Source organism: Dreissena polymorpha, chromosome 11, assembly GCF_020536995.1.
Source record: "Dreissena polymorpha isolate Duluth1 chromosome 11, UMN_Dpol_1.0, whole genome shotgun sequence".
Taxonomy (NCBI): Eukaryota; Metazoa; Mollusca; class Bivalvia; order Myida; family Dreissenidae; genus Dreissena; species Dreissena polymorpha.
This window is the reverse complement of record NC_068365.1, coordinates 17,148,465-17,165,350: the sequence shown is the minus strand read 5'-3', so window position 1 is coordinate 17,165,350 and position 16,886 is coordinate 17,148,465.

Genomic DNA, 16,886 nt, shown 5'->3' with positions numbered 1-16,886 from the left:
CAACACAGTGTCAGATACATGACTATCTCACATTTAGGCATGGTATACATTACACCACCGTGTCAGATACATGACTATATCACATTTAGGCATGACATACATTACAGCACAGTGTCAAATACATGACTATAAAACATTTAGGCATGGCATGCATTACAACACAGTGTCAGATACACGACTCACACATTTAGGCATGTTATACATTACAACACAGTGTCAGGTACATGACTGACTCACATTTAGGCATGGCATAAATTACATTACAGTGTCAGATACATGACTATCTCACATTTAGGAATGGCATACATAACACAGTGTCAGATACATGACTGTCTCACATTAAGGCATGGCTTACATTACAACACACTGTCAGATACATGACTATCTCACATTAAGGAATGACATTCATTACAACACAGTGTCAGATACATGTCAATCTTACATTTAGGCAAGGCATGGAATACATTACAACACAGTGTCAAATACATTACTATCTCACAGGAATGCTTGACATACATAACAAAACAGTGGCAGATACATGACTATCTCACATATAGGAATGGCGCATATTACAACACAGTGGCAGGTATATGACTATCTCACATTAAGATGGTGTACATTACAACATAGTGTCAGATACATACCTATCTCTCAGTTTGGCATGGCGCACATTACAATACAGTGTCAGGTACATGAATATCTCACATTTAGATGGTGTACATAACAACATATTTTCATATGCACGACTATCACATATGAAGCAATTGCATACATTACAACAATTCACACCACTTTGATATCTGTCTGATATATTTGATTATATGACGTTAACAGAAAGTTGTTTAATCATACGGCTACATTGATATATGCCTGGTATGACGCTACATGATATACCATTATATCAATTCAACAGAAGTTGTTTAATCAGTCGATGTTTTGAGTTAATACCAAGATGTTATATATTTAAGACACACAAAGCCACAAAAACAGCAAAAAATTATGACGTCATTATTTACAATACCTTACATCAAAAATCGTATTTATTTACGCTAAAATTTCAGCGTCGTAGCGAGATTTTATATTTATTTCTTTTAAGATTGGAACGTAGAGGTATGATAAACAGAAAAACATATGCATACTCGTTTTGTAATATATCAGGTTCGACACGAATAAATTAACGGCTCAGCAAGCCTCACCATTAACTGTATTCTAAGCCTCGCCTGATATATTACAAAACTATTAGGCAGTAACCTGTTATTCTTTATACTTCTGTCAAACTTTAGAGGTAGGTCATATTACTCGCAATTAACCATACACCATTATGTTTGGTAAAATATAATAACATTCATCAAAACAAAACATTTGTTACCAAGACGTAATAGACTGTATACACAAAAGCATCAAAAACAGCAAAACATGTGTATCACATATTAAGCGCAAGTACACGTTACGTCATTAACACGTCAAACATCTAATACTTCCCGCTTTATATAAATGCGGCGTCATAACTTTTTTAAAAATGGGGAAGTGGAAGAAAGATAAACAGACAAAGAAGTTACTGTCATGTCATATCATACTCGGCACGAATAAAGCAACGGACCGACAAGCCTCGGCGTGTTTTTAGCATCAATTGACATATTACAAAACGATGGGGCAGTTACCTGTTACCTATTTATAAATAATTTAGGGACTTTGTACATTGCAACTCAAGATAACGCATATCCGATTATCACAGCCGCTGCCTTCATTTCTCTTTACCAAAAGAATGTGGTTTAAACTCCTTCATCAGAATCTTGAAGATCGCCACATACAGGAATGTTCCCACTGCAATACTTTGCAACACCGCAGATACCGTTGCCATGAAAACAGTTTCGCCGTTTGATGTGACAATTATGCCTATTCCGATTCCAATCGGCGAAACTAAGGACATATAGATCATTGCTGCAATAAATTTAAAGGTGCTTGTACTCTCACATAACGTGATTCCCATACTGAAGTAGATCAGAATTTTATGAAGAGAAAGAGAAGACAAAACGGACCAAACGTCCTCATCTCTTTGTAGAAGTCCCAGCTTGAGTCCGTCAAAGACCATGTGGATTGATAAGGCCACTAGCAGCACAATGCTATGCAGATTTGTAATTCCTTCAGATGAAACGTTAATTGTTTCATTTACCGTATGGGGGTCGCTTAATCGTTCTGTATGTGCTTCCGGCATTCCTTCTTTGGTTTGCGTTTTACCTGCTTTAGTGGCTTGATATAAAGCAAACTTATGACAACCATCTTCTGTCACCACTATTGGCTTCTTTTCTGACGATTCTGTGTGTTGCCATCATGTCGTTGCTGATGACACATCACTGCAATACTCTCTATAAACAGAACGAGCAAGAATCCCCAGCCAATTAGCAACTCAGACATCGGGTAAGACATTGGTGACATTGTTTTCATGTTTCCCATTCCTGGCATTGACATGATATCCATGTGTTCATTTGGTGAATTTTACGCCAGGTTCATTTGCCTTTGCGCATTCGGTAAACGTGCTAAGAGCGAGGTTGCGAGAAATACTCCACCTGAAAAGCAGTTTAGAATTGCCAAGATGTGGCGAAAGACAGACCCTGAAGTTGCCGTTTTGTAACTCTTCAAGAGACATTGGATAGTTAGAAATGGAGTGACTAACCCACTGATTATACCGATCACAAATAATATTCCTGCTGACGAAAGCTTTGCTGAAGAAACCATTTTGTTCTTCTTATTTTAAACACAAATGCTATTAATTCATTGCTGATAAATACCGGTTTTCATTCATTTATGACGTATAAAATCATTTTGCATGTAATTACTTATTCAAGCACGTATAGTAATGCAATTATTGCCATCCGAGACTGTTTCGTTCCTAGCAACCCATCCTAATTGTCCATTATCTCCGGCTAGAATTGTCATTCCTGACTTATAACAAAAGCTGTCGCTTTGTAGAAACTTAACATTCGCGTGACATGTGTTACCCAAGTAAACTCACATGTATTGATATGAAATAAACAGATAGTTATAATCGATACGAACCGATGTCATCACAATTCTTGTTCACTACGTAAACATCGATTAAATAACAAATAACGTATTTGCTGGTGTACCAAAGACAATAAGAACCACTTATAAAGATAGTGTGATGATAAGTAATTAGTGTATGTTTTCGTTAAAAGCATATCTATGCCAATAGACTCCTTAGAAAGCATTTTAACACAAATATACGTTTAATTATGCAAAATTTCTGGCCGATATACATCACACCGTTCAATCGACTCCAGCGACGACTGTGGATCATTTCTGGCCGATATACATCACACCGTTCAATCGACTCCAGCGACGACTGTGGATCATTTCTGGCCGATATACATCACACCGTTCAATCGACTCCAGCGACGACTGTGGATCATTTCTGGCCGATATACATCACACCGTTCAATCGACTCCAGCGACGACTGTGGATCATTTCTGGCCGATATACATCACACCGTTCAATTGACTCCAGCGACGACTGTGGATCATTTCTGGCCGATATACATCACACCGTTCAATCGACTCCAGCGACGACTGTGGATCATTTCTGGCCGATATACATCACACCGTTCAATCGACTCCAGCGACGACTGTGGATCATTTCTGGCCGATATACATCACACCGTTCAATCGACTCCAGCGACGACTGTGGATCATTTCTGGCCGATATACATCACACCGTTCAATCGACTCCAGCGACGACTGTGGATCATTTCTGGCCGATATACATCACACCGTTCAATCGACTCCAGCGACGACTGTTGATCATTTCTGGCCGATATACATCACACCGTTCAATCGACTCCAGCGACGACTGTGGATCATTTCTGGCCGATATACATCACACCGTTCAATCGACTCCAGCGACGACTGTGGATCATTTCTGGCCGATATACATCACACCGTTCAATCGACTCCAGCGACGACTGTGGATCATTTCTGGCCGATATACATCACACCGTTCAATCGACTCCAGCGACGACTGTGGATCATTTCTGGCCGATATACATCACACCGTTCAATCGACTCCAGCGACGACTGTGGATCATTTCTGGCCGATATACATCACACCGTTCAATCGACTCCAGCGACGACTGTGGATCATTTCTGGCCGATATACATCACACCGTTCAATCGACTCCAGCGACGACTGTGGATCATTTCTGGCCGATATACATCACACCGTTCAATCGACTCCAGCGACGACTGTGGATCATTTCTGGCCGATATACATCACACCGTTCAATCGACTCCAGCGACGACTGTGGATCATTTCTGGCCGATATACATCACACCGTTCAATCGACTCCAGCGACGACTGTGGATCATTTCTGGCCGATATACATCACACCGTTCAATCGACTCCAGCGACGACTGTGGATCATTTCTGGCCGATATACATCACACCGTTCAATCGACTCCAGCGACGACTGTGGATCATTTCTGGCCGATATACATCACACCGTTCAATCGACTCCAGCGACGACTGTGGATCATTTCTGGCCGATATACATCACACCGTTCAATCGACTCCAGCGACGACTGTGGATCATTTCTGGCCGATATACATCACACCGTTCAATCGACTCCAGCGACGACTGTGGATCATTTCTGGCCGATATACATCACACCGTTCAATCGACTCCAGCGACGACTGTGGATCATTTCTGGCCGATATACATCACACCGTTCAATCGACTCCAGCGACGACTGTGGATCATTTCTGGCCGATATACATCACACCGTTCAATCGACTCCAGCGACGACTGTGGATCATTTCTGGCCGATATACATCACACCGTTCAATCGACTCCAGCGACGACTGTGGATCATTTCTGGCCGATATACATCACACCGTTCAATCGACTCCAGCGACGACTGTGGATCATTTCTGGCCGATATACATCACACCGTTCAATCGACTCCAGCGACGACTGTGGATCATTTCTGGCCGATATACATCACACCGTTCAATCGACTCCAGCGACGACTGTGGATCATTTCTGGCCGATATACATCACACCGATCAATCGACTCCAGCGACGACTGTGGATCATTTCTGGCCGATATACATCACACCGTTCAATCGACTCCAGCGACGACTGTGGATCATTTCTGGCCGATATACATCACACCGTTCAATCGACTCCAGCGACGACTGTGGATCATTTCTGGCCGATATACATCACACCGTTCAATCGACTCCAGCGACGACTGTGGATCATTTCTGGCCGATATACATCACACCGTTCAATCGACTCCAGCGACGACTGTGGATCATGCGACTACTAAGATACTGTAAACATGTCGGTGAAAAGCGGAGTGTACGTATTTCCATATTCTTTATATTTTACGTATTGGATTGAGCAGGTTTGAGTGTGTTCTTTGAAAGCCTAAGTAAGAAGGTTTTGTGAACGTAAATACTACCTTCCTAGCTGCTTATTTGTTATCCGTTAGAATGTGGTAAAAAATCAGACAAAATTCACCACTCTCTCAGTCAAACTCTAATTACACAGGATTTACACCAAAGATAAATATGAACAACATTTTATTGAAAGCTTTAATCATTGTTCTTCTGTTGTTTTAAATTACCGCATCCCACATGAACAAACAACTTTTTTCAACGATTACATTCGAGTGGGTTTTGAAAAACACCTCATGATAGCGGCCGTGACTAATTATTAGATGGTCATGATAACGGCAACGAAAATAAAATTATCCTCATGCATTCGGCTGAGACAATTAAGAATGATGAGATGTGGTCGTAACTCCTTGACCATATTCAATAGAACTATCAGATATTTTGATCACAAAACAGTTTTAAGATGTGCATCCGTATTTTGAAATAAAATAGGATGGGTGATTCGGATTTCGTTTAAAATAATTCATACTTTGGCTGAGACAACGGAGTAAAATACCCTTCAACAATAATATCGGGGGGTAAAATACCCTTTACACTAAATCTTTATCTGGAGCTCTGATTACACCACAGTGTAAGATACATGACGATCTCACATTTAGGCATGGCATACATTACAACACAGTGTCAGATACATGACTATCTCACATTTAGGCATGGTATACATTACACCACCGTGTCAGATACATGACTATATCACATTTAGGCATGACATACATTACAGCACAGTGTCAAATACATGACTATAACACATTTAGGCATGGCATACATTACAACACAGTGTCAGATACACGACTAGCACATTTAGGCATGTTATACATTACAACACGGTGTCAGGTACATGACTGACTCACATTTAGGCATGGCATAAATTACATTACAGTGTCAGATACATGACTATCTCACATTTAGGAATGGCATACATAACACAGTGTCAGATACATGACTGTCTCACATTAAGGCATAGCTTACATTACAACACACTGTCAGATACATGACTATCTCACACAATAAGGAATGACATTCATTACAACACAGTGTCAGATACATGTCAATCTTACATTTAGGCAAGGCATGGAATACATTACAACACAGTGTCAAATACATTACTATCTCACACGAATGCTTGACATACATAACAAAACAGTGGCAGATACATGACTATCTCACATATAGGAATGGCGCATATTACAACACAGTGGCAGGTATATGACTATCTCACATTAAGATGGTGTACATTACAACATAGTGTCAGATACATACCTATCTCTCAGTTTGGCATGGCGCACATTACAATACAGTGTCAGGTACATGAATATCTCACATTTAGATGGTGTACATAACAACATATTTTCATATGCACGACTATCACATATGAAGCAATTGCATACATTACAACAATTCACACCACTTTGATATCTGTCTGATATATTTGATTATATGACGTTAACAGAAAGTTGTTTAATCATACGGCTACATTGATATATGCCTGGTATAACGCTACATGATATACTATTATATCAATTCAACAGAAGTTGTTTAATCAGTCGATGTTTTGAGTTAATACCAAGATGTTATATATTTAAGACACACAAAGCCACAAAAACAGCAAAAAATTATGACGTCATTATTTACAATGCCTTACATCAAAAATCGTATTTATTTACGCTAAAATTTCAGCGTCGTAGCGAGATTTTATATTTATTTCTTTTAAAATTGGGACGTAGAGGTATGATAAACAGAAAAACATATGCATACTCGTTTTGTAATATATCAGGTTCGACACGAATAAATTAACTGCTCGGCAAGCCTCGCCATTAACTGTATTCTAAGCCTCGCCTGATATATTACAAAACTATTAGGCAGTAACCTGTTATTCTTTATACTTCTGTCAAACTTTAGAGGTAGGTCATATTACTCGCAATTAACCATACACCATTATGTTTGGTAAAATATACATGTAATAACATTCATCAAAACAAAACATTTGTTACCAAGACGTAATAGACTGTATACACAAAAGCATCAAAAACAGCAAAACATGTGTATCACATATTAAGCGCAAGTACACGTTACGTCATTAACACGTCAAACATCTAATACTTCCCGCTTTATATAAATGCGGCGTCATAACTTTTTTAAAAATGGGGAAGTGAAAGAAAGATAAACAGACAAAGAAGTTACTGTCATGTCATATCATACTCGGCACGAATAAAGCAACGGACCGACAAGCCTCGGCGTGTTTTTAGCATTCATCAAAACATGGAGTCGATTGAACATTTTAGTGGATCATGCGACTACTAAGATACTGTAAACATGTCGGTGAAAAGCGGAGTGTATGTATTTCCATATTCTTTATATTTTACATATTGGATTGAGCAGGTTTGAGTGTGTTCTTTGAAAGCCTAAGTAAGAAGGTTTTGTGAACGTGAATACTACCTTCCTAGCTGCTTATTTGTTATCCGTTAGAATGTGGTAAAAAATCAGACAAAATTCACCACTCTCTCAGTCAAACTCTAATTACACAGGATTTACACCAAAGATAAATATGAACAACATTTAATTGAAATCTTTAATCATTGTTTTTCTGTTGTTTCAAATTACAGCATCCCACATGAACAAACAACTTTTTTCAACGATATAATTCGAGTGGGTTTTGAAAAACACCTCATGATAGCGGCCGTGACTAATTATTAGATGGTCATGATAACGGCAACGAAAATAAAATTATCCTCATGCATTCGGCTGAGACAATTAAGAATGATGAGATGTGGTCGTTACTCCTTGACCATATTCAATAGAACTATCAGATATTTTGATCACAAAACAGTTTTAAGATGTGCATCCGTATTTTGAAATAAAATGGGATGGGTGATTCGGATTTCGTTTAAAATAATTCATACTTTGACATTAATGAAACAAGTCATTTACACGCAATTTGTTTCCACATCATGTGGAGCTAGTACAGTTGATTCTCGTTATGCCGAAGTCGGATATATCGAATTAATGGAAATTTCGAAAATAAAACTTCATTCCCTTCTCAAATTTGAGAAATAAGGTTTTTCTTAATTGAAACGCATGAATAAATTTACAAACTTAAAGACAGCTACATGCATGTTGAAAGTAATGCTGGAATCTCATACTGGATAGTTTTCAGCATCGTTTTTCACCTGTATCGAATTATAACTAGTCAGAAGTGTACATCTTATAAATTGAGTTACTCGAATATCTTTTATCTCGAAATTATTTGTATGGTTAATGAACTTCGACATTTTGAAATTCCACTGTACTTCGAATGAGGTTGTAAAATGTGTGTGGCATGCGTTGTACTTTATGATTTCTATCTATCCTTTTTCAAACTAGTGATAAATATGTTAATACTCTTATTACGAGCTAACTTTCGATCTATATCGGTTGCGGCTTTCTTTCAAGGTAGTTCTATTTGGAATTTCGCGGTATGACTGAAAATAGTTGAAACTGTGAAGAACTCACACATTCAAATAAATTAAAAATTCCAACCTTTAATTATCACGCAAAAGTCTGCTTTCAAACAAAGTCAAAGTCTCTCGTATGATAGCTCTGGTATGATATACTGCTTTTGCTTTTTTTTTAAATACAAACATGATGTATTTCAGGTGCACCAATAACTTATAATGGACCCCTTTAAGTGCTGCATCGCTACAGCTGCATTGTTCCCGGATATGATAACCTATTTAGTTGAACGGCACAATTCACTGTGACTAAAATACAGGGAATATGAACTTGACTGTACAACTGGGGCATTTGGTTAACGGACAAAGGCATGACTTTTCTAGATAAATTGAATGTATGCCCGAGGTTTTACAAACTTGAAAGAAGGTGGCCAATTGGAAACGTTTGAAAAGTGTTTTGATTTTGGTTGTTAATAAGAAATTTCAATTAACTAATATAGGGTACTTATTGTTTCTTCAAATCGTTGATTGGTATTCAAACAAGAGTACAACAGAAATGAGATATTTAAGAAGTGAGACAAGACATTTCTGGGAAGTAGGCTATCGACTGTTTAAAGGGAATTAATTTAGATTTATGTCAGGGTCTAGAAATATCGTAACGGTTTTTCAGGTGAAGCTGAACGAGGAGAGTATTTTTCTGAGCGATCCGAAATAAATATTGCTTTGCCTTCAGTTCAATCTTTAGCATTTTTAATAGCAGTTAGCTTTTCCTTTTATGGCTACATTAAAACTTTGTTAACACTCTAAACGTCACATTTATAGTCTAGTCTTTATTGAACTTGGTGAGAACATTTTTTGTAATGATATCTTGGATAAGTTGGAAAATGGTTCCGGTCTGTTGAAAAGCATAGCCGCCAGGGGGCATGGCATTTTCCTTCTATGGATTTAGTCAAACCTTGTTAACACTCTAAAAAAAACATTTATAGTTCAATCTTCATGATACTTGGTCAGAACATTTGTTCTTATGATATCTTGGGCTGCACTAAACAAGGTGCCTGTACCACGTGACTTTTTCGGCTATGTGTGGGACAATCGGATGTCAACAAACCATCGCTTCAGGTACGTTTCTGATAATTTAATTAATTCAAAACCATTTTTAAAAAAAAACAAAGACGAGAGCCCGGTCATTGTCAAAATACACAATTGTGTTAAGTTTGCGCAAAATTAATAAAGTATTTTTTCAAAAAGTGCAACCGCGTGTTTGAAAACACACAAAGTGAAATGCTATGTGTGGTATATAGTCTAGTAGGAACGGAGGTCCACCATGCATGAATGGAAGGTTTTTTTCAAATATGCTGATGATGTTCTACATTGCCTCGGGTGAAAGAAAATTTTTGTTCCCAAGAAAAAAAGTGTTCCCATGGGGTCTAAATCCAAGATGGCCGCCAAGATGGCCGACCAAAAACCTTGAAAATTCCGTTATTTTGCTAATGACACTAACAACATTTATTTTCTTAGATTTTGGTAGGCATTTTAATTTAAGCAATTAATAACATATTATTCTTATTAAACAAATACATTTTTTGGTGAAATATTATACATTTTATGAAAATTATGACTATATATATGAAAAAAAGGTGCAAAAAAATCATGTTTTTTTGGCTTATGACATGTTTCAATTTATACCTGAAAAGCAGTTTAAGTACAATTATCATCCTAACTAAATTTATGTTCACGTATGGGACTAAGGAATATAATAATATAACAATATATGTGAATATTATCAATAATTATGATAAATAAGACAATAAAAGTGGGTGGGGTAAATTACAAATTTTAAGAAACATGCATGTTGATATATTTATTGATATACTAGCCCTTTTAACTTGTTATGTTTATGTATGAAGATTGTTTTTTATACTTACAAGTAGATTCTAGTTGTTTTTAGATATAAAATACATTTCACTTACTGATAGTAGTGTATTTACCGTAAATATATGAAAAAATATAATTTAAAAACAAACAGCATTCAAATGTCTCACATTGAGCAAGTAGCACATTTGTTGCAAATTAACACTTAAATTGTCCAATAAAAATCATATTTGTTCCAAAACAAACTGTCATGTTTTATACAATACTGCTGAGAATGTGATGATTTTGTGAATTTTCTTTTTATGAATGTAGTTTAATGGGTGAAGGTGATATTATAAATATTTAAAGGATATATCTTCATCCTAGAAGTTGTTTTATAGAACTTTCATCCGGTGAATAAAATATGATACAGCGTGATTGTTATGATCCTAAATTTGCTTTATAACTTATTTGTTTCAGTATATAATAATTAAACTGTTAAAAGGGAATTAATTAGGTACATAGTTTGAATATGTATAGTTTTAGCTTCGCACAAGGGAGATAATTATGTTGACTAATCGCGGGCTTAGCGCAAAACGGTCGTAACTGACTTTTTGTAAACTTTTCAGTACGATAAAAAATAATAATATTTTATTCATTTTTATCAGTAATACAAAATTATGTTGCATAAATGTAGGTATTTTACATTCATTTAAAGTTCACACAATATATCTCTATTGGCATTATTGTAGTCAGAGATATTTGTTAAATATCAAGATACTACTGTTTTGCGCTTAAAATCTTGTAATGTTTGATTATATTTTTTAAGCAAAAAGGTCGTATCTGAAAATCAGATCAGTTTTTTTTCTGTTCATAATGTCTTAATATGAAGACTTTTATTCGGAATACTTGAAATTATGTGTTTATTGAAATATTTTTTTTTAATGATGGAAGAAAATACAAAAATTTACATTGATTTGAATTCAAATTGGATTACCTTGAGTACATGAAATGCATTGCATTGTGCTTGTTTTTAACCAATAACTATAACTATAAAGTATTATCACTTTATTTGATTTTTTTTAATTATTTAAATGTATGCAGACATACTAGTAACAGAAAAATGATCAATACACAGTGACTGGGGCCTGTACAGAATTATTAAGTAGAAGACCAATACATTAGAAGGAACAAGTTATTGTCATATCTTTAAATCTTTCATAAAGCATTTAATATTTGTATTGTAATTATTATAATTCAATAAAGTTAAAGTCAAAACAAGTCTCATCAGCTTATTATTAATTTAAAAAAATAATGAACTTTGTTATTAAAAGCAGGCCTATAACCCTCTTTCTGAATTCAAATACAAACTACAATGTTTTCAAATATATTTATTGTGATATACGAAAAATGTTAAGACAAAAACTAGTACAGAATCCTATTGATCTTTTTCCTACCTTTTGAGCATCATTATTAATATTGTCTCAGTCTGACATGCTATGTACTGGTATCATTGTCACAGTTTGGCATGATACATACCGGTACAATTGTTTCAGTCTGACATGCTAGTACCATTGCCACAGTCTCACATGCTACTTACTGGTATAATTGTAACAGTCTGACATGCCACGCACTGGTACCATGTCACAGTCTCAGATGCTTCGCATTGTTACCATTGTCACCATCGGACATGCTTCGTACTGGTATAATTGTCACAGTTTGACATGCTATATACTGGTATAATTGTCACAGTCTCAGAGGCTACGTACTGGTATAACTGTAACAGTCTGACATGACATGTACTGGTACAATTGTCACAGTCTGACATGCCACGTACTGGAACCATGTCACAGTCTCAGATGCTGCCTACTGGTATCATATGTCACAATCTGACATACCACGTACTGGAATAATTGTCACAGTCTGACATGCTACGTACTGATACAATAGTCATAGTCTCACATGCTACCTACTGGTACCTTTGTCACAATCTGACATGCTACGTACTGGTATAATTGTCACAGTCTTACTTGCTCCGTGCGGGTAAAATTGTCACAGTCTGACATGCTAAGTACTGGTATAATTATCACAGTCTACCATGCTATGTACTGGTACCATTGTCACAGTCTAACATGCTATGTACTGATACCATTGTAACAGTGTGACATGCTAGGAATGGTACCATTGTCACTGTCTGACATGCTATGTACTGGTACCATTGTCTTAGTGTAACATGCTACATACTGGTACCATTGTCACAGTCTCACATGCTACTTACTGGTATAATTGTCTCAATCTAACATACTACATGTACATCCTGGTATAATTGTCACAGTCTCACATGGTACGAACTGGTACCATTTTAACAGACTTAAATGCTATGTACTGGTACCGTTGTAACAGTCTGACATGCTACTTACTGGTATCATTGTCACAGTTTGACCAGCTATGTACTGGTTCAATTGTCACAGTCTGACATGCTACATACTGGTATAATTGTCACAGTCTGACAGGCTACATACTGGTAAAATTGTCACAGTCTCACATGCTACGTACTGGTACCATTGAAATAGTTTGAAATGCCATGTACTGGTACCATTGTCACAGTCTCATAAGCTGCGTACTGGTATAATTGTCTCAATCTCACATGCTACATGCAGGTATAATTGTCACAGTCTTACATGCTACGTACTGGAACCATTGAAACAATCTGATGTGACACGTACTGGTACCATTGTAACAGTATGACATGCTACATACTGGTATCATTGTCACAGTTTGACCAGCTATGTACTGGTTTAATTGTCACAGTCTCATAAGCTGCGTACTGGTAGAATTGTCTCAATCTCACATGCTACATGCAGGTATAATTGTCACAGTCTTACATGCTACGTACTGGAACCATTGAAATAGTCTGATGTGACACGTACTGGTACCATTGTAACAGTCTGACATGCTAGGTACTGGTACCATTGTCACAGTCTTACTTGCTACGACCTGGTATAATTGAAACAGTCAGACATCCTAGGTACTGGTACCATTGTCACAGTCTTACTTGCTACGTACTGGTATCATTGAAACAGTCTGACATGCTAGGTACTGGTACCATTGTCACTGTCTGACATGCCACTTACTGGTATCATTGTAACAGTCTGACATGATAGGTACTGGTACCATTGTCACAGTCTTACATGCTAAGTTCTGGTATAATGGTCACAGTCTAACATGCTATGTACTGGTAACATTGTCATAGTCTAACATGCTATGTACTGGTACAATTGTAACAGTCTGACATGCTACCTACTGGTACCATTTTCACTGTCTGACATGCCACGTACTGGTATCATTGAAACAGTCTGAAATGCTACGCACTGGTACTATTGTCACAGTATCACATGCTCGGTACTGGAACAATTGTAACAGTCTGACATGCTACGTACTGGTACCAATGTCACAGTCTGAACTGCTACTTACTGGTATAATTGTCACAGTCTGAACTGCTAGGTACTGGAACCATTGTCACAGTCTGAAATGCTACGTACTTGTTCCATTGTAACAGTCTGAGATGCTAAGTACTGGTATCGTTGTAACAGTCTGACTGGTTAATTGTGCTGGGACAATTGTCACAGTCTGACATGCTGCTTAATGGTACCATTGTCACAGTCTATCATGCTACATACCGGTATTATTGTCACAGTCTAACATGATACATACCGGTACCATTTTCACAGTCTGACATACTAGTACTGGTACGATTGTAGCGTTTTTATTAATTTTTATAAAGTACCAGAAATGGCATTTTCCAATTAGGAAAAAAAACTACAAATTTCCCAATTGCTGTAAAAAAATACAATTGAAGAAAACAAAAAAACTAACAAATTTTAATTAGTTTTCCTATGCAGCTCTATGGTATGACAACTTGGCAACATTTAGTTATTAATTTTTAAGTATTTGGGAGCAAAATATCAAATATGCCAATTTCCCAATATGAAGACTTCACAACGTGAATTTTCCCAATTAATGGGTTTTTCTCACACAATTTGGCTGGTACCAATACTTTTCCCAATAGGTAACACAAATCACGGCATTGTCTCAGGCTGTATGTATTGCTACCATGGTCTCAGTCTCACATTCTAGATACTGGTACCATTACACTATCATGTTTATATTCTTTTTCAGTGCAAAAGGGTTGCAACTGCAGATACGACTGTTTTGCAATGAAAATAATTTCATTTTCAGATACGACCTTTTGCCAAATGACGGTTTTAGTTTTTTTTAAGCAGAATTTAGCTTAAATATTTTTTCAGATTATCAATATTGACATTATAGTACAAAATATGCAATAAAGTCATTTTTGTAAAAAATGTCAGTTACAACCGTTTTGCACTAAGCCCACGTTATGTAGTTTTATTAGAAATTGATGTTCTTTTAGTTCAACAAAGTGCATTCATATTTAATGTACATGGAAAGAAATTGTGTTGGTTTTGTTTACAACTACAAGACGTTCCTAGCGAAATATACGATATGGTCATTAAAGAGTCCAGGTTTCTATTTTAATCAGAGAATAAAATATGAAGTAATTGTTTCTTAATCGTGACACAATTAAAATTATTCTAAACACTGAACAAACAAAAACTTGAATTCCAGATTAACTTTTTTACCTTAAATTAATGTTATAATTAATTAATATTAAATACAATGTAATAGAAGAAGATGAGGAAGATGTTGACTTCCTCGAACTGGAAATGACACTGTCAGATGAGGATTAATCCGTATCTGACATTGTCGTTTCCAGTTCGAGAAAATCAATATCTCCATCATCTATCCCCCACCCCCCCCCAAAAAAAAAAAAAACACATTCACGCTCTAAAGTATGTTTTTAATGGCACTGTTTGTGTTAAAACAAGTATTTTTAATTTGTATTTGTTGGCTTCTTACCATTGAAGTGAAATATTACCACATTATCTGTTATTTGCTTACTGTGAAATATTATAATGCGTTACTTTTGTATATAAATGATATGTTTTCGTGTTTTTTAACGGTAAAAATACTACTATCAGTTCGAAAAATGCATTTAATATTAAAAAACATTGTGAATGCACTTGTAAGTGTCAGAAACAATCTTTATACATAAACATAACAAGTTAAAAAAAAGCTAGTACGTCTCAAAATATATTAACATGCACATTAGGATTTTTTTTTCAAATTTGTTATTTACCCCACCCACTTTTATTGTCTTATATATGATAATTACTGATAATTTTCACATGAAATGTTATATTATTATATTCCTTAGTCCCATACGTGTACATAAATGTAGTTAGGATGATAATTGTATTTAAACTGCTTTTCAGGTACAAATTGAAACATGTCATAAGCCAAAAAAACATGATTTTTGGTAGCTTTTTTCATAAATATAGTCATTATTTTCATAAAATGTATAATATTTCACACAAAAAATGTATTTGTTTAATAAGAATAATATGTTATTAATTGCTTAAATTAAAATGCCTACCAAAATCTAGGAAAATATATGTTGTTAGTGTCATTTGCGAAATAAAGGTATTTTCAAGGTTTTTGGTCGGCCATCTTGGCGGCCATCTTGGATTTAGACCCCATAGGAACACTTTTTTTCTTGGGAATAATTTTTTTCTTTTACCCGAGGCAATGAAGACCATCATCAGCATATTTAAAAAAAAACTTCCAATCATGCATGGTGGACCTCCGTTCCTACTAGACTAATATTTGTTATTCAATCAACAGAAACATTCATTATAATATTGTTGAAGGTTTAAAAAATAGGGCGGACATTGTAATTCTTCTAAGAGAAGCTACATATATTGTATGTTTGCGCATATACATATGATTCGGAGTCTGTGTATAAAAATGCATTAATGCTACGTGTGGGACACATTTTTGAAATGCTATGTGTGGTATGCAATAATTTTCCCGTCAGTTCTGCATTTAATCTGAACACAGTTTTGTAAGAATCTAAAACATATACTTCAGTCTGTACTGAAAATATATCAAATTAACCAAATGTTACATGATGGAATACTGAAGTAATTGTGTAATGTTTAAACAATTTATGTTTAATTGAACATAAATTTCAAATAAAATACACTGCGTAA